Here is an 18,711-nt window from a genome sequence, read left to right as displayed (position 1 = left end):
TTAGTATTAAAGATTTTAAAAAGATCAGTGTAACAGAATGTAGAGTGCACACATAGTCCCACACACATATAGTATTAATTTTCAACAAAGTGCCAGGTTAATTCATTGAGGAAAAATATTCTTTTAAAGAAATTATGCTGAAAAAATTGATATCTGTATTTTTAAAATACTCTTGATCCTTACCTTATACCATATAAAAATTTACTTGAAATGTGTCATGTATCTATTTAATTTTTTAACTACTTTTTTTAAAAATGTGGGTGTATAGTAGATAAATATATTTATGGTGTACATGAGCTGCTTTGATCCAAGCATGTCATGTGAAATAAGCACATCATGGAGAATGGGTATCCATCCCCTCAAGCATTTATTCTTTGAGTTACAAACAATTTAATTACATTATTTAGTTATTTAAAAATATACAATTATTATTGACTATATTCACCCTGTTTTGCTATCAAATAGTAGGTCTTATTCACTCTTTTTATTGTTTTTGTACCCATTAGCCATCCCATCTCCCCCACAATGCCTACCCAAACTCTAGTAATTATCTTCGTACTCTCTGTCTTCATGAGTTCAATTGATTTAAGTTTTAGATCCTACAAATAAGTAAGAACATGCAGTGTTTTGCCTTTCTGTGCCTTGCTTCTTTCACTTAACATGACGAACTCCAGTTTCATCCATGTTGTTGCAAATGACTGGATCTAATTCTCTTTATGGCTGAATATTACCTCATTGTGCATATGTACCACATTTTCTTTAGCCATTAATCTGCTGATGAACACTTAGGTTACTTACAAATCTTGGGTATTGTAAACAGTGATGCAACAAATATGGGAGTGCAGATCTCTCTTCAATATAGTGATTTCCTTTCTTTGGGGTATATATCCAGCAGTAGGATTGCTGGATTTATAGTAGCTCAATTTTTACTTTCTTGAAGAGCCTCCAAACTGTTCTCCACAGTGGTTGTACTGATTTTCATTCCCACTAACAGTGTACAAGGGTTCCCTTTTCTCCACATCCTCGCCAGCATTTGTCATTGCCTGTCTTTTGGATATAAGCCATTTGAACTGGGGTGAGATGATATCTCATTGTAGTTTTGATTTGCGCTTCTCTTATGATCAGTGATGTCGAGCACCTTTCACCTTTTCATATGTCTGTTTGCCATTGTATGTCTTCTTTTTAAGAAATGTCTATTCAAATCTTCTGTGTTTTTTTTACCAGATTATTAGACTTTTTTCCTATAGGGTTGTCTGAGCTCCTTATATAATTATTAATCCCTTGTCAGAGGGGTAGTTTGCAAATATCTTCTCTCATTCTGTGTTTTTTTTTCACTTTGTTGATTGTTTCCTTTATTGTACTGTACTTTTTTAACTTCATGTGATCCTATTTGTCCATTTTGTGCATGGCTGCCTGTACCTGTGGAGTATTGCTTAAGAAATCTTCGCCCAGACCAATATCCTGGAGATTTTCCCCAATGTTTTCTTGTAGTACTTTCATAGTTTGAGGTCTCAGATTTAAGTGTTTATCCATTTCGTTTTGATTTTTGTATATGGCAAAAGATGGGGGTCAAGTTTCATTCTTCTGCATATAAATATTGTTTTCTCAGCACCATTTATTGAAGGGACTGTCTTTTCTCCAGTGTATATTCTTGTCACCTTTGTCAAAAATGAGTTCACTATGTGTGTGGATTTGTTTCCGAGTTCTGTGTTCTGTTCCATTGGACTTTGTGTCTGTTTTTATGTCAGCATCGTGCTGTTTTGGTTGCTATAGCTCTGTAGCATAAAGTGAAGTCAGGTAATGTGATTCCTCCAGTTTTGTTCTTTTAGCTCAGGATAGCTTTGGCTATTCTGGATCTTTTGTGGTTCCATACAAATTTTAGGATTTTTTTTTCTGTTTCTATGAAGAATATCACTGATATTTTGATAAGAATTGCACTGAATGTGTAGATTGATTGCTTTGGGTAATATGGACATTTTAACAATATTGATTCTTCCGACCCATGAACATGAAATATTTTTCCATTTAGGGGGTCCTCTTCAAATGACTTCATCAGTGTTTTATATTTTTCATTATAGAAATCTTTCACTTCTTTGGTTAATTCCTAAGTATTTAATTTTACATGTGGCTACTGTAAGTGGAATTACTTTTTTTTATTTCTTTTTCCCACTGTTCACTGTTGGCATATAGAAATGCTGATTTTTTTTTTTTTTTAATTTCCAACTTTTATTTTAAGTTCAAGGGTACATGCGCAGGATGTACCCTTGATGGGATGATGATTTGCTGCATATATCATCCCATCACCAGGGTATTAAGTCCAGCATCAATTAGCTATTCTTCCTGATGCTCTCCCTCTCTCCACTGCCTCCCCCACCCCCGATAGGCCCCAGTGTGTGTTGTTCCCCTGCATGTATCCATGTGCTCTCATCATTTAGCTCTCACTTGTGAGAACATGTGGTATTCGGTTTTCTGTTCCTGAGTTAGTTTGCTAAGGATAATGGTCTTCAGCTCCATCCATGTCTTCATAAAGGACATAATCTCATTTATTTTTATCACTGCACAGTATTCCATGGTGGATATGTTCCCCTTTTTCTTTATTCAGTCTCTCATTGGTGGGCATTTAGGTTGATTCCATGTCTTTGCTATTGTGAATAGCACTGCAATGAACACCCAAGTGCATGGGTCTTTATAATAGAACAATTTATACTCTTTTGGGTATATACGCAGTAATGGGATTGCTGGGTTGAATGGTATTTCTGCCTCTAGATCTTTAAGGAATCACCACACTGTCTTCCACAATGGTTGAACTAATTTAAACTCACACCAACAGTGTAAAAGCATTCCTGTGAATGGGATTGCATTCCTGATTTGGCGCTCAGCTTGACTGTTGTTGGTGTATAGGAGTGCTAGCTATTTTTGTATATTGATTTTGTATCCTGGGGCTTTTCTGAAGTTGTTTATCAGCTTAAATAGCTTTTGTGGCAAGACTATGGGGTTTTCTAGATATAGGACCATGTCTTCTGTAAACAGGGATAGTTTGACTTCCTTTCTTCTTATTTGAATGCCTTCTCTTGCTCTTGCCTGATTGCCTGGCCAGAACCTCCAATACTATGTTGAATACAAGTGGTGAGAGAGGGCAACCTTGTCTTGTGCCAGTTTTCAAGGGAAATGCTTCCAGCTTCTTCCCCTTCAGTATGATATTGGCTGTGGGTTTGTCACATATGGCTCTTATTATTTTGAGGTATGTTCCTTCAATACCTAGTTTACTGTGAGTTTTTAACAGAAAAAGTTATTGAATTTTATCAAACGCCTGTTCTGTGTCTATTGATACAATCATGTAGTTTTTGTCTTCGGTTCTGTTTATGTAACAAATCACATTTATTGATTTGTGCATACTGAACTAGTCTTGCATCCTGGGAATGAAGGTTACTTGATCATGGTGGATAAACTTTTTGATGTGCTGCTGGATTCAGTCTGCCAGTATTTTGTTGAGGATTTATGTAACAATGTTCATCAAAAATATTGGCCTGAAGGTTTTTGTTGTTGTTGTTGTATCTCTGCCAGGTTTTGGTATGAGGATGATGCTGGCCTCATAGAATGAGTAAGGGAGGAGTCTCTCCTTTTCAATTTTTTGGAATAGAAATTTTCAGTAGGAATGGTAACAGCTCTTCTTTGTACCTTTGGTAGAATTCAACTGGAAATCCGTCTGGTCCTGGTCTTTTTTTGGTTCATAGGCTATTTTTTACTGCATCAATTTCAGAACTCACTATTGGTCTATTTAGGGATTTAGTTTCTTCTTGGTTCAGTCTTGGGAGGGTGATATGGTTTGGCTCTGTGTCTCACCCAAATCTCATCTTAAATTGTAATCCCCATGTGTCAGAGGAGGGACCTGGTGGGAGGTAATTGGAACATAGGAACAGATTTTCCTCATGGTATCCTCACGATAGTAAGCGAATTTTCATGAAATCCGATGGTTTTATAAGGGGCTCTTCCCCCTTCTCTCTCTCTCCTGCCTCCATGTAAGACATGCCTTGCTTCCCCTTTGCCTTCTGCCATGATTGTAAGTTTCCTGGGGCGTCCTCAGCCATGCAGAACTGTGAGTCAATTAAACCATTTTTCTATGTAAATTACCCAGTCTCCGGTAGTTCTTCATAGCAGTGTGAAAATTGACTTCTACAGAAAATTGGTACCAAGAGAAGTGGGGTACTGCTATAAAGATTCCTGAAAATGTGGAAGTGACTTTGGAAGTGGGTAACAGGCAGAGGTTGGAACAATTTGGGGGCTCAGAAGAAGACAGGAATATGTGGGAAAGTTTGGAACTTCCTAGAGACTTGCTGAATGATTGTGACCAAAATGCTGATAGTGATATGGACAGTGAAGCCAAGGCTGAGGTGGTCTCAGATGGAGATGAGAAACTTGTTGGGAACTGCAGTAAAGGTCTCTCTTGTTATGCTTTAGCAAAGAGACTGGTCGTATTTTGCCCCAGTCCTAGAGATCTGTGGAACTTTGAACTTGAGAGAGATAATTTAGGATATCTGACAGAAGAAATTTCTAAGAAGCAAAGTGTTCAAGATGTGGTTTGGCTGTTCCTAACAGCATATAGTAATATGTGTTCACAAACAGATGACATGAAACTGGAAGTTAGGTTTAAAAGGGAATCAGAACATAAAAGTTTGGACAATTTGCAGCCTGACTATGCTGTAGAAAAGAAAAACCAAAACCAATTTTCTGGGGAAAAATTCAAGCCAGAAGCAGAAATTTGCATAAGCAACAAGGAGCTGTGAGAAGCTGTTAATAGCCAAGCTGTTAATAGAAGCTGTTAATAGCCAAGACAATGGGGAAAATGTCTCCAGGGCATTCCTGAGATTTTTGCAGCAACCCCTCCCAACACAGGCCCAGAGGCCTAGGAGAAAAAGATGGTTTCCTGGGCCAAGCCTGGGTCCTGGCTTCTCTCTGTAGCCTCAGGACTTGGTGCCCTGCATCCCAACCACTTCAGCTTGGGCCATTGCTTCAGAGGGTGCAAGCCTGTATAGTTCGTTTTCATGCTGCTGATAAAGACATATCCAAGACTGAGCAATTTACAAAAGAAAGAGGTTTATTGGATGTACACACGACTGGGGAGGCCTCTCAATCATGGTGGAAGGTAAAAGGCATGCCTCACATGGCAGCAGACAAGAGAACAGAGTTTGTGCCGAGAAACTCCCCCTTTTAAAAACTGTCAGATCTCATGAGATTTATTCATTATCATGAGAACACGTAGGAAAGACCTGCCCCCATGATTCAATTACCTCCCACTGGGTCCCTCCTACAACCCATGAGAATTCAAGATCCATGGGTCTTGAATTTCATAGGCATGTGTTCTCATTGCTCAGCTCCCACTTATGAGTGAGAACATTCAGTGTTTGCTAAACCATTTTCTGTTCCTTTGTTAGTTTGCTGAGGATGATGGCTTCCAGCTTCATCTATGGTCCTGCAAAGGACATGAACTCAGTTTTTTAATGGCTGCATAGTATTCCATGATGTATATGTACCACATTTTCTTTATCCAGTCTATCATTGATGGGCATTTGGGTTGGTTCCAAGTCTTTGATATTGTAAATAATGCCTCAACTAAAAAGAATACATAATGAAAGTCTAATCTAATACAGGTCAAAAATGTAAAAGTTCATGAACCTTAACAGGAAAAATTAAACAACTTTTGCTGGCCATTCCTGTTGAAATGAGAACCATAAAGTAACAGAAAAGTGGCTACAAACCCACCTAGAACACCAAACAGAGAGAAAATAAAAGTCAATTTTCATCTCTGTTATTATCATAAAATCTTGTGTGACTACAGGCCAAACTTCTGGTGGCAGAAACAGAGTTCTTTATAAACTGCAGATGTCCTGTACATTAAAAAAAATTTCACGGGAGTTGCACTAGTTCTAGAGACTTTTCTGTTTTAGCCTACCTACTGTATGTATCCAATCAAAGATAGATAAAGCCTCTTTCTGTAACCCCTGATTATTATTGGGCATCAAAGGTAAGAAAAGCAAGATGGGGTACAAAAATGCAAAATTTCAACAGTAATGACAATCTTTTTCTCTTAGTTCAAAAGGGTCCTGCAATCTCTCCCCTTTCAGTGATTTGACAAGTCTTTGTACTTAATCTTGGGTCAGCAAATCATGCAAGTGAAATCTGTCTCTGATATGTGGTTGAATATCTTCACTCAGTTCTACAAGCTTCTCCAGGAATGAAATCAATTTTAGGAGTTCATTGTCATCTTTATCCATAAACCAACTTTCTATAGGGGGTTCCATTAGAAAGCTTGTATGCAAAGGTTTGTGGTGGGTTGTCAATTATTACAGTTTTTGAAAGATCTCTTCCAAGAATATTTAAGTTCTTTATATGATTTCCTTGTACACAAACACAATGTTCACAGAAAAAATGGTGCCTGACCAATTGCTTTTTAGGGTCTACTATGTTCAGTAACGTGCCTGCACACACCTTCTTAGAAGCAGTAAAAAGAATAATATCATACATCTGAGAAATTCATTCCAGGAATTCCCTGAAAAATGTATTAATATCACATAAACCTGATAAATGACATCTTGGAAAAGGACTGGAAAAGTAAGTGCTGCATCTTCTACCTCATTTAGACTACAGTGCACTACTATTTCATCCAAGTCTAAATCTAGGGAGAATTTCAGTGTGCTTCTTGTTTTCAATGAAGAACAGATTTCCTATTTAGTTGTTCTTCTGTCAGTGGTAGGACATGTTTGATGAAATAATAGGGGTCAAATACTTCCAAGCCTTCTTCATAGGTGGCCTCTGCGTGGGCTGATGAATAACCACTATCTGGTCCTATAACGGGTGGGATATCACGATTAACTATTTCTTCTGCTTCTTCTAAACCACTGCGGGGTTTTTTTGTTGTTGTTGCTTGTATTTTTAAAGTATACTTTAAGTTCTGGAATACATGTACAGAACGTGCAGGTTTGTTACATAGGTATACATGTGCCATGGTGGTTTGTGGCACCCAACAACCCATCATCTACATCAGGTATTCCTCCTAATGCTATCCCTCTCCTAGCCCCCCACCCCGTGACAGGCCTTGGTGTGTGATGTTTCCCTCCCTGTGTCCGTGTGTTCTCATTGTTCAACTTCCACTTACTAGTGAGAAAATGCAGTGTTTGCTAAACCATTATTTATTGCTGGTCTCACCTGAACTGCTTGATTTGAGTAGGCTGCTCCATTAATTGATGTAGTAGAACTGGTAGTGAGCTCATCCACCCGTTCCATATCAAGTTGTTTTACTATTTCTTCAGCTCCAACAAAGTAGTCCTTGGAGGACTGCCAAAGGAAGGATTATTTTCTAATTTTCCATTTTATTTTATATGTTGATTTGTCATTTCATAACTACCAACTTCTCCATTTACTTGACTTTTCTGTCTTACTCGAGGTATCTATATGTTAGGTTTCTCTCCTGCTCTTGGTATTGATGTGATCAAATTATTACCTATATCACGTTCAATTCTACTCCATTTTGAAGGATTTTCTCTCACTTCCTTAGGTGTGCTTCCTTTAATGAATTTTTTAATTGAAGACAACAAGCCAGTTTCATTCTTCGGTGGTTTTTCTCCTCCTGAAGGCAGGGGATCATCATCCTATGAATATTTCCTCTTTGCTCTGGCAGTGAGTTGTGTTTGGATTTGATTTGACTGTTGAGAAGCTTTCCATGTTATCAGCCTCATCTTTAATGGGTGCCACATATAAAACTGTGATGACAGAGAAATGTCCTCAGGCTCCTGTAATGGTCCCAATTGGACAATACATGGTGTCTTTCCCACTTACCCTGTAGCAGCAACAGAACCAGCTCCTTCAGTCAGTTGCCATTTCTGGCCTACTTGAAAGTGATCTTATTTCTCTTTTGCTTATGAAGCTTAGTTTGGATGGATATGAAATTCTGGGTTGGAAATTCTTTTCTTTAACAATGTTGAATATTGGCCCCCAATCTCTTCTGGCATGTAAGATTTCTGCTGAGAGGTCTGCTGTTAGTCTGATGGGCTTCCCTTTGTAGGTGACATGGCCTTTCTCTCTGGCTGCCCTTAACATTTTTGTTTCATTTTGACCTTGGAGAATCTGATGACTATGCCTTTTGGGAATAATATTCTTATGGGGTATCTTACTGGGGTTCTCTTCATTTTTCTGAATTTTAATGTTGGCCTGTCTATCTAGGTTGGGGAAGTTCTCCTGGACGATATTTTAAAATGTGTTTTCCAAATTGGTTCAACTCTCCCTGTTTCTTTCAGGTACCCCAGTGAGTTATAGATTTGGTCTCTTTACATAATCCCATATTTCTTGGATGTTTCGTTCATTCCTTTTTATTCTTTTTTCTCTATTCTTGTCTTATTTCAGAAAGACAGCCTTCAAGCTCTGAGATTCTTTCTTCCGCTTCGTCTATTCTGTTATCAATACTTGTGATTGCATTGTGAAGTTCTTGTAATGTGCTTTACAGCTCTATCAGGCCAGATACATTCTTCTCTATACTGGCAATTTGGGCTGTCCACTCCTGCTCTGCTTTATCATGATTCTTAGGTTATTTGCATTGAGCTAAAATGTGCTCCTTTAGCTCAGTGAACATCATCTTTATCCACATTCTGAAGACTAATTCTGTCACTTCAGTTACCTCAGCCTCAGTCCATTTCTGAACCCTTGCTAGAGAGGTGTTGTGGTCATTTGGAGTAAAGAGGCACTAGGGCTTTTTGAGTTTTCAGCATTTCTGTGCTGACTCTTTCTCATCTTTCTGGGTTTATCTACTTTAGATCGTTGAGACTGCTGACCTTTGGATGGGGTTTTTGTATTTTTTATTGTTGTTATTGTTGTTTGTTTTTCTTTTAACAGTTAAGCTACACTTCCCCATAGAGCTACTGGAGTTTGCTGGGAGTCCATTCCAGACCCTAGTCACCGCGGTTTTTCCAGTACCTGAAGGTATCACCAGTGAAGGCTACAGAACAGCCAAAATTGTAGCCTGTCCCTTTTTCTGGAAGCTCTGTCCCAGGGGGGTACTGACTTGTTTCCAGCCTGAACATGCCTATAGGAGGTGGCTGAAGACTCCAGTTGGGAGGTCTCAACCAGTCAGGAGGAATGAGATTAGGGACCCACTTAAAGGAGCAATCTGGCTGCATATTGATAGAGCAGCTGTGCCGTGTTGAGGATCCCTTCAGTTCCCAATCAGTTTGGACTCTCCAAGGCCCTCATGCTGGACTGGCTGACATGCCCATCAGCAAAGATGGCCACCTGCCCCACCCCCAGGCACCCTGTCCCAGGGAAAAATTAGAACTCTGTCAGCCATAGAACACAGGCAGGGGTGGACAGAGGCCCAGACTGAGAGGACCCACCCCACGAGGAGTGGCTTGAGGTCCCATTTGAAGAAACAGTCTGGCCACACCTCGTCAAAACAGCCATGCCATGCTGGGAAGCCACATCTGCCCCATCAGCTTGGACTTTCAAAACCCCACAGGATTGAACAGTTGAGTCATCTAAACAACCAAGATGGCAGCCTGCCACTCCCTCTTGGCACTCCTTCCCAGGGAGAGATCAGAGCTCTGTTCATAGAATATGGGTGGGCAGGGGTGGCTGGAAGCCCCAGCTGGGAGGTCCTGCCCAATGAGGAGGAATAGAATGAGGTCCCACCTAAAGAAGCAGTCTGGCCATGCCTCAACAAAATAGCCATGCCATGCTAGGGAATCACCTCTGTACTGGTCAGCTTGGACTCTCCAAAGCCTACAGGCTGGGACTGCAGAGTTATCCAAACAACCAAAGTGGTGGCTCACCCCTCCCCCTAGGAACTCCATTCCAGGGAGAGATCAGAGCTCTGTCCATAGACAGCTGGGAGGTCCCAGTTAGTGAGGCAGAATGGATCAGGGTTCCAGTTAACAAAGCAGTCTGGCCACATTCTGGAAAAGCAGGTGTTCTGCACTGGGAGCAGGGAACCTTCCTTGTCCAAACCATTTGGAGTGTCCAAAGCCCACAGACGGGAACAGCTGAGTTGACCAAACAGAGAAGACGGTGGCCTGCCCATCCCCACAGGGGCTTCATCTTGTCTCAGGCAGACTCCACCCTGTTGCTGGTGACTGGATAGAATTCTAAGCCAGTGGGTCTTATCTTGCGAGGTGTCATGGAAGTGGGGCCCATAGACCAATGCTGCTCAGCCCCTGGATTCAGCCTTCTTCCTAGGGGTATGTATGAACCTCTCACCTTCCTGGGGATCCTGGGTGTGCAGTATGTAAAGCTCCTGGGTCTCTGTGCATGTCTGAGCAGATGCTCTGCTGAGACTCCACACAGATCTTTGTGTTGAACCCAAGGCTCTGGTTGTGTGGACTCACAAGGGGATCTCCTGGTCCAAGGGTTGCAAAGATCTGTAGAAGAAGCTTGGTTTCCCAGGGTCATACATTCACTCACTGCTTCCCTTGGCTCCATGTCACTCCCAGGTGGGCCATCGCCACACCCTGCTTTTCTTTATTCCTCTTGGGTCAAGTTGTTTTCCTGATCAGTCCCAATGGGAATAACTGGATATTTCAGTTGATGGTGCTAATTCACTCTCCCTTTTAGTTCTTCTCCGTGAATGCCATGCACCACAGATGCTTCTACTTGGCCATCTTAACGAACCAGCGCTAGTAATTTTTGTGTGTTGATTTTATATCCTGCAACTTTACTGAATTTGCTTATCAGTTCTGAGTTTTCTTGTGGAGTCTTTAGGTTTTTCCAAGTATAAAATCATATCATCTACAAACAAAAATAATTTGACTTCTTTCTTTCCAATGTGAATGCCCTTTCTATCTATCTCTTGTCTGATTGCTCTATCTAGGGCTTCTAGTACTATGTTGAATAACAGTGGTGACAGTGGGCATCCTTGTCCTGTTCTCAATCTTAGAGGAAAGTTTTTCAGTTTTTCCCTATTCAATATGCTACTAGCTATGGGTCTGTCATATATGGCTTTTATTATGTTGAGGTATGCTCCTTCTATCCCCAGGTTTTTTAGTGTTTTTATCATTAAGGGATGTTGAATTTTATCAATGCTGTTCCAGCATCAATTGAAATGATCATATGGTTTCTATCCTTCATTCTGTTGATATGATGTATTACATTGATTGATTTCAGTATGTTGAACCAAACTTGCATCCCTAGGATAAATCCAACTTGGTCATGATGAATGATCTTTCATTATTGAATTGGTATTGTTGAATTTGCTTCACTAGTATTTTGTTAAGGATTTTTGCATGAATATTCATTAGGGATATTGGCCTATAGTTTTATTTTTATCATATATCTTTGTCTGGCTTTGGTATGAGGGTAATACCGACCTCCTAGAGGGAGTTTGGAAGTGTCCCCCTCCTTTTCTATTTTTGACATAGTTTGAGTAGGATTGATACTAGTTTTTTAAATGTTTAGTAGAATTCAGCAGCTAAGCCATTAGGTCCCAGGATTTCCTTTGATAGAAGACTTTTTGTTTTGGCTTCGAACTCATTACTCATTACTGGCCTGTTCAGGTCTTGGATTTCTTCCTGTTTCAATCTCAGTAGGTGTATGTATCCAGCAATTTGTCAATTTCTTCCATATATAGTTCCTCACAGTAGCCAGTAATGATCCTTAGAATTTCTGAAGTATCAGTTTAATATCACCTTTTTCATTTCTGAATTTATTTACTTGGATCGTCTCTCTTTATTCCTTAGTCTGGTTAAAAGTCTGTCAGTTTTGTTTTATTTTTCAAGAAAGCAACTTTTTGTTTTATTAATCTTTTATATTGTTTTCTTCATTTCAGTTTTATTCATTTCTGCTCTGATCTTTTTTTATTATTATTATACTTTAAGTTCTGGAAAACATGCACAGAATGTGCTGGTTTGTTACATAGGTATACATGTGCCATGGTGGTTTGCTGCATCCATCAATCCATCATCTAGGTTTTAAGCCCCGCATGCATTAGGTATTTCTCCTGATGCTCTCCTCCCCTTGCCCCCAGTCCCCCAACAGGCCCCAGCGTGTGATGTTCCCTTCCCTGTGTGATGTTCCCTTCCCTGTGATGTTCTAATTGTTTATCTCCCACTTATGAGTAAGAACATAAGGTGTTTGGTTTTCTGTTCCTGTGTTAGTTTACTGAGAATGAGGGTTTCCAGATTCATCCACGTCCCTGCAAAGGACATGAACTCATTCTTTTTTATGGCTGCATAGGATTTCATGGTGTATATATGCCACATTTTCTTTATCCAGTCCATCATTGATGGGCATTTGGGTTGGTTCCAAGTCTTTGCTATTGTGAATAGGGCTGCAATAAGCATATGTGTGCATATGTCTTTATAGAAAAATGATTTATAATTCTTTGGGTATATACCCAGTAATGGGATTGCTGGGCCAAATGATATTTCTGGTTTTAGATCCTTGAGGAATCACCACACTGTCTTCCACAATGGTTGAACTAATTAACACTCCCACCAACAGTGTAAAAGCGTTTCTATTTCTCCACATCCTCTTCAGCATCTGTTGTTTCCTGACTTTGTAATGATCGCCATTCTAACTGGTGTGAGATGGTATCTCATTGTGGTTTTGATTTGCATTTCTCTAATGACCAGTGATGATGAGCTTTTCAAAATATGTTTGCTAGCTGCATAAATGTCTTCTTTTGAGAAGTGTCTTTTCATGTCCTCCGCCCACGTTTTTATGTGTTTGTTTGTTTGTTTTCTAGTATATTCATTTAAGTTCCTTGTAGATTCTGGATATTAGACTTTTGTCAGATGGATAGATTGCAAAAATTTTCTCCCATTCTGTAGGTTTCCTGTTCACTCTGATGATAGTTTCTTTTGCTGTGCAGAAGCTCTTTAGTTTAATTAGATCCCTCTTGTCAATTTTGGCTTTTGTTGCAGTTGCTTTTGGTGTTTTAGTTATGAAGTCTTTGACCATGCCTATGTACTGATTGATACTGCATAGGTTTTCTTCTAGGGTTTTTGTGGTTTTAGGTTTTACATTTAAGTCTTTAATACATCTTGAGTTAATTTTTGTATAACGTGTAAGGAAGGGGTCCAGTTTGTTTTCTGCATATGGCTAGCCAGTTCTTCCAGCCCCATTTATTAAATAGAAAATCCTTTCCCAATTGCTTGTTTTTGTCAGATTTGTTGAAGATCAGATGGTTGCAGATGTGTGGCATTATTTCTGAGGCCCCTGTTTTGTACCATTGGTCTATATATGTTTTGGTACCAGTACCATGCTGTTTTGGTTACTTTAGTTTGTTGTAGTATAGTTTGAAGTCAGGTAGCGTGATGCCTCCAGCTTTGTTCTTTTTGCTTAGGATTGTCTTGGGTATATGGGTTCTTTTTTGCTTCCATTTGAAATTTAGAGTAGTTTTTTCTAGTTCTGTTGAGAAACTCAATGGTAGCTTGATGGGAATAGCATTGAATCTACGAATTATTTTGGGCAGTATGGCCATTTTCACAATATTGATTCTTCCTATCCATGAGCATGGGATGTTTTTCCATTTGTTTGTGTCCTCTCTTATTTCCTTGAGCAGTGATTTGTAGTTCTCCTTGAAGAGGTTCTTCATCTCCCTTTTAAGTTGTATTCCTTGGTATTTTATTCTCTTTGTAGCAATTGTGAATGGCAGCTCACTCATGATTTAGGTCTCTGTTTGTCTGTTATTGGTGTATAGGAATGTTTGTGATTTTTGAACATTGATTTTGTATCCTGAGACTTTGCTGAAGTTGCTTATCAGCTTAAGGAGATTTTGGGCTGAGATGATGGGGTTTTCTAAATATACAATCATGTCATCTGCAAACAGAGACAATTTGACTTCCTCTCTTCCTATTTGAATACTCTTTATTTCTTTCCCTTACCTTACTGCCCTGGCCAGAACTTCCAATACTGTGTTGAATAGGAGTGGTGAGAGAGAGGACATCCTTGTCTTGTGCGAGTTTTCAAAGGGCATGTTTCCAGATTTTGCCCATTCAGCATGATATTGGCTATGGGTTTGTCATAATAGCTCTTATTATTTTGAGACATGTTCCATCGATACCTAGTTTATTGAGAGTTTGTAGCATGAAGCGATGTTGAATTTTATCGAAGGCTTTTTCTGCATCTATTGAGATAATCACATGGTTTTGGTCATTGGTTCTGTTTATGTTGTGGATTATGTTTATTGATTTGCATATGTTGAACCAGCCTTGCATCCCAGGGATTATGGCAACTTGATCATGGTGAATAAGCTTTTTGATGTGCTGCTAGATTCAGTTTGCCAGTATTTTATTGAGGTTTTCCACATTGATGTTCATCAGGGATATTGTTCTGAAATGTTGTTGTTGTTGTTGTTGTGTCTCTACCAGGTTTTGGTATCAGGATGATGCTGGCCTCATTAAATGAGTTAGGGAGGAGTCCCTCTTTTTCTATTGTTTTGAATAGTTTCAGAAGGAATGGTACCAGCTCCTTTTTGTACCTCTGGTAGAATTCGGCTGTGAATCGGTCTGGTCCTGGATTTTTTTGGTTGGTAGGCTATTAATTACTGGATTTTTTTGGTTGGTAGGCTATTAATTACTGAATTTCAGAACTTGTTCTTGGTCTCTTCAGGGATTCAATTTCTTCCTGATTTAGTCTTGAAAGGGTGTATGTGTCCAGGAATTGATCCATTTCTTATCATTTTTTTGTGTCTATTTGATTATTCTCTCTATTCTTCTTTATTAGTCTGGCTAGTGGTTTATCTATTTTGTTTATCTTTTCAAAAAACCAGCTCCTGGATTTGTTAATTCTTTGAAGGTATTTTCTTGTCTCTATCACCTTCAGTTCTGCCCTGATGTTAGTTATTTCTTGTCTTCTGCTAGCTTTTGAATTTGTTTGCTCTTGCTTCTCTCGTTCTTTTAACTGGGATGTTAGGGCATCAATTTTAGATCTTTCCTGCTTCTTGATGTGGGCATTTAGTGCTATAAATTTCCCTCTTAACACTCCTTTAGCTGTTTCCCACACATTCTGGTACATGGTCTATTTGTTCTCACTGGTTTCAAAGAACTTGTTCATTTCTGCCTTATTTTCATTATTTACCCAGTAGTCATTAAGGAGTAGGTTGTTCAGTTTCTATATAGTTGTGCAGTTTTGAGTGAGCTTCTTAATCCTGAGTTCTAATTTGATTGCAGTGTGGTCTGAGAGACTATTTGTTATGATTTCTGTTATTTTGCATTGGCTGAGGAGTGTTTTACTTCCAACTATGTGGTCGATTTTAGAATAAGTGCTATGTGGACTGAGAAGAATGTGCATTCTCTTGATTTGGGGTAAAGTGTTCTGTAGGTGTCTATTAGGGTTGCTTGGTCCAGAGCTGAGTTCAATTCTTCAATATCCTTGTTAATTTCCTGTCTTATTGATATGTCTAATGTTGACAGTGGGGTGTTAAAGTCTCCCACTATTATTATGTATGACTCTAAGTATCTTTGTAGGTCTCTAAGAACTTGCTTTTGGAACCTGGGTGCTCCTGAATTGGGCACATATATATTTAGGATAGTTACTTCTTCTCATTGCATTGATTCCTTTACCATTATATAATGCCCTGCTCTGTCTTTTCTGATCTTTGTTGATTTAAACTCTATTTTATCAGAGACTAGAATTGCAACCCCTGCCCTTTTCTGCTTTCCCTTTTCTTGGAAAACAGTCCTCCATTCCTTTATTTTAAGCCTATGTGTGTCTTTCCATGTGAAATGTGTCTCCTGAACACAGCAAACTAATGGGTCTTGACTCTATCCAATTTGCCAGTCTGTGTCTTCTAATTGGGGCATTTAGCCCATTTATATTTAAGGTTAATATTGTTATGTGTGAATTTGATTCTGTCCTCATGATGCTGGCTGGTTATTTTGCACATTAGTTGATGCAGTTTCTTCATAGTGTCATAGGTCTTCATATTTTGGTGTGTTTTTGTGGTGGCTGATATCAGTTTTTCCTTTCCATGTTTAGTGCTTCCTTCAGGAGCTCTTGGAAGGCAGTCCTGGTGGTGACAAACTCCATCAACATGTGCTGGTCTGGAAAGGATTTTATTTCTCCTTTGCTTATGAAGCTTAGTTTGGATGAATATGAAATTGTGGGTTGAAAATTCTTTTCTTTAAGAATATTGAATATTGGCTTCCACTCTCTTCTGGATTTTAGGGTTTCTGCAGAGAGATCCTGTTAGTCTGATAAGCTTCCCTTTGTAGGTAACCTGACCTTTCTCTCTGGCTGCCCTTAACATTTTTTTTCCTTTGTTTTGAACTTGGAGAATCTGACAATTATGTATCTTGGGATTGCTCTTCTCGAGGGGTATCTTAATGGTGTTCTCTGTATTTCCTGAATTTGAATGTTGGCCTGTCTTGCTAGGTTGGGGAAGTTCTCCTGGATAATATCCCGAAGTGTGTTTTCCAACTTGGTTCCATTCTCCCCACGTCACTTTCAGGTACCCCATCAATCATAGGTTTGGTCTTTTCAATAGTCCCATATTTCTTGGAGGCTTACTCCATTCCTTTTCATTCTTTTTTTTTTTTAATCTAATCTTGTTTTCATGCTTTATTTCAGTAACTTGATCTTCAACCTCTGATATTCTTTCTTCCGCTTGATCGATTTGGCTATTGATACTTGTGTGTGCTTCACGAAGTTCTCATGCTGTGTTTTTTCAGTTCCTTCAGGTCATTTATGTTCTTCTCTAAACTGGTTATTTTAGTTATCAGTTCCTATAACCTTTTATCAAGGTTTTTACCTTCCTTGCATTGGGTTAGAACATGTCCCTTTAGCTGAGAAGAGTTTGTTATTACCCACCTTCTGAAGCCTACTTCTGTCAATTCGTCAAACTCATTCTGCGTCCAGTTTTGTGCCCTTGTTGGAGAGAAGTTGCAATCATTTGGAGGAGAAGAGGCAGACTGGTTTTTTTGAAATTTTCAGCACTTTTGCACTGGTTTTTCCTCATCTTTGTGGATTTACCTACCTTTGATGCTGACAGCCTTTGGATGGGGTTTGTGAGAGGGCATCCTTTATGTTGATGTTGGTGTCATTGCTTTCTGTTAGTTTTCCTTCTAACAGTCAGGCCCCTCTTCTGCAGGTCTGCTGGATTTTGCTGGAAGTCTACTCCAGACCCTGTTTGTCTGGGTATCACCAGCAGAGGCTATAGAATGGCCAAGACTGCTGCCTGCTCCTTCCTCTGGAAGCTTCATTCCAGAGGGTTACCTGTCTAATGCCAGCTGGAGCTCTCCTGTGTGAGGTGTCTGTTGACCTCTCCTGGGAGGTGTCTCCCAGTCAGGAGGCAGAGGGGCCAGGGACCCACTTAAGGAGGCAGTCTGTCCCTTAGCAGAGCTTGAACACTGGGCTGGGAGATCTAATGCTCTCTTCAGAACCAGCAGGTAGGAATGTTTAAGTCTGCTGAAGCTGCACCCACAGCCTCCCCTTCCCCCCAGGTGCTCTGTCCCAGGGAGATGGGAGTTTTATCTATAGGCCCTTGACTGGGACTGCTGCCTTTCTTTCAGAGATATTATGCCCAGTGAGGAGGAATCTAGAGAGGCAGTCTGGCCACAGCCTCTTTGCCATGCTGTGGTATGTTCAGCGTCCTTAACACTGTGAGGGGAAAACCACCTACTCAAGCCTTAGTAATGGCAGACCCTCCTCACCTCACCAAGCTTGATCATCCCAGGCTGACTTCAGACTGCTGTACTGGCAGCAAGAATCTAAAGCCAGTGGTTCTTAGCTAGCTGGGCTCCATGGGAGTGGGACCCGCTGAGTGACACCACCTGGCTCCCTGGCTTCAGCCCCCTTTCCAGGAGAGTGAATGGTTCTGTCTCGCTGGGGTTCCAGGTGCCACTGGGGTATGAAAAAAAAAAAACTCCTCCAGCTCTCTCGGTATCTGCCTGAACAGCTGCTTAGTTTTGTGCTTGAAACCCAGGGCCCTGGTAGTGTAGGCATACAAGGGAATCTCCTGGTCTGTGGGTTGCAAAAATCATGAGAAAAGTGTAGTACTTGGGCCAGATAGCATAGTCCCTCACGGCTTCCCTTGGCTAGGGGAGGGAGTTCCCTGGCCCCTTGCACTTCTAGGGTAAGGTGATGCCCCACCCTGCTTCTGCTCGCCCTCTGTGGGCTGCACCATTGTCTAACCAGTCCCAATGAGATGAGCTGGGTACCTCATTTGGAAATGCAGAAATTACCCACCTTCTGCATTGGTCTCACTGGGAGCTGCAGACCGGAGCTGTTCCTATTTGACCATTTTGCCAGACTCCCCTGCTCTGATCTTTATTATTTCTTTCCTACTAATTTTGTGTTTGGTTTGCTCTTGCTTTTCCAGTTCTTTTTTTTTTTTTTTGAGGTGGAGTCTCGCTCTGTTGCCCGGGCTGGAGTGCAGTGGCAGGATCTCAGCTCACTGCAAGCTCCGCCTTCGGGTTCACGCCATTCTCCTGCCTCAGCCTCCCGAGTAGCTGGGACTACAGGCGCCCGCCATCTCGCCCGGCTAGTTTTTTGTATTTTTTAGTAGAGACAGGGTTTCACCGTGTTAGCCAGGATGGTCTCAATCTCCTGACCTCGTGATCCGCTCGTCTCGGCCTCCCAAAGTGCTGGGATTACAGGCTTGAGCCACCGCGCCCAGCGCTTTTCCAGTTCTTTAACATGCATCATTTTTGTTTATTAGAAGTTTTTTCTCATTTTTTATGTAGGCATTATAGCTATAAACTTCCCTCTTACTACTGCTTTTGCTGTATCCCA

General features: G+C 40.4%; 1 pseudogene; it reads right to left on the bottom strand.

The window, feature by feature from the left end:
- Nucleotides 1–6,143: 6,143 nt before the first annotated feature.
- LOC117078092 lies at nt 6,144–7,733 on the bottom strand (annotated as a pseudogene).
- Nucleotides 7,734–18,711: the final 10,978 nt, after the last annotated feature.

The sequence above is a fragment of the Trachypithecus francoisi genome, unplaced genomic scaffold (assembly GCF_009764315.1).
Source record: "Trachypithecus francoisi isolate TF-2019V2 unplaced genomic scaffold, Tfra_2.0 Lachesis_group6, whole genome shotgun sequence".
Classification (NCBI taxonomy): Eukaryota; Metazoa; Chordata; class Mammalia; order Primates; family Cercopithecidae; genus Trachypithecus; species Trachypithecus francoisi.
Note: the sequence above shows the minus strand (reverse complement) of the source record. Positions and strands in the feature narration are given on the sequence as shown.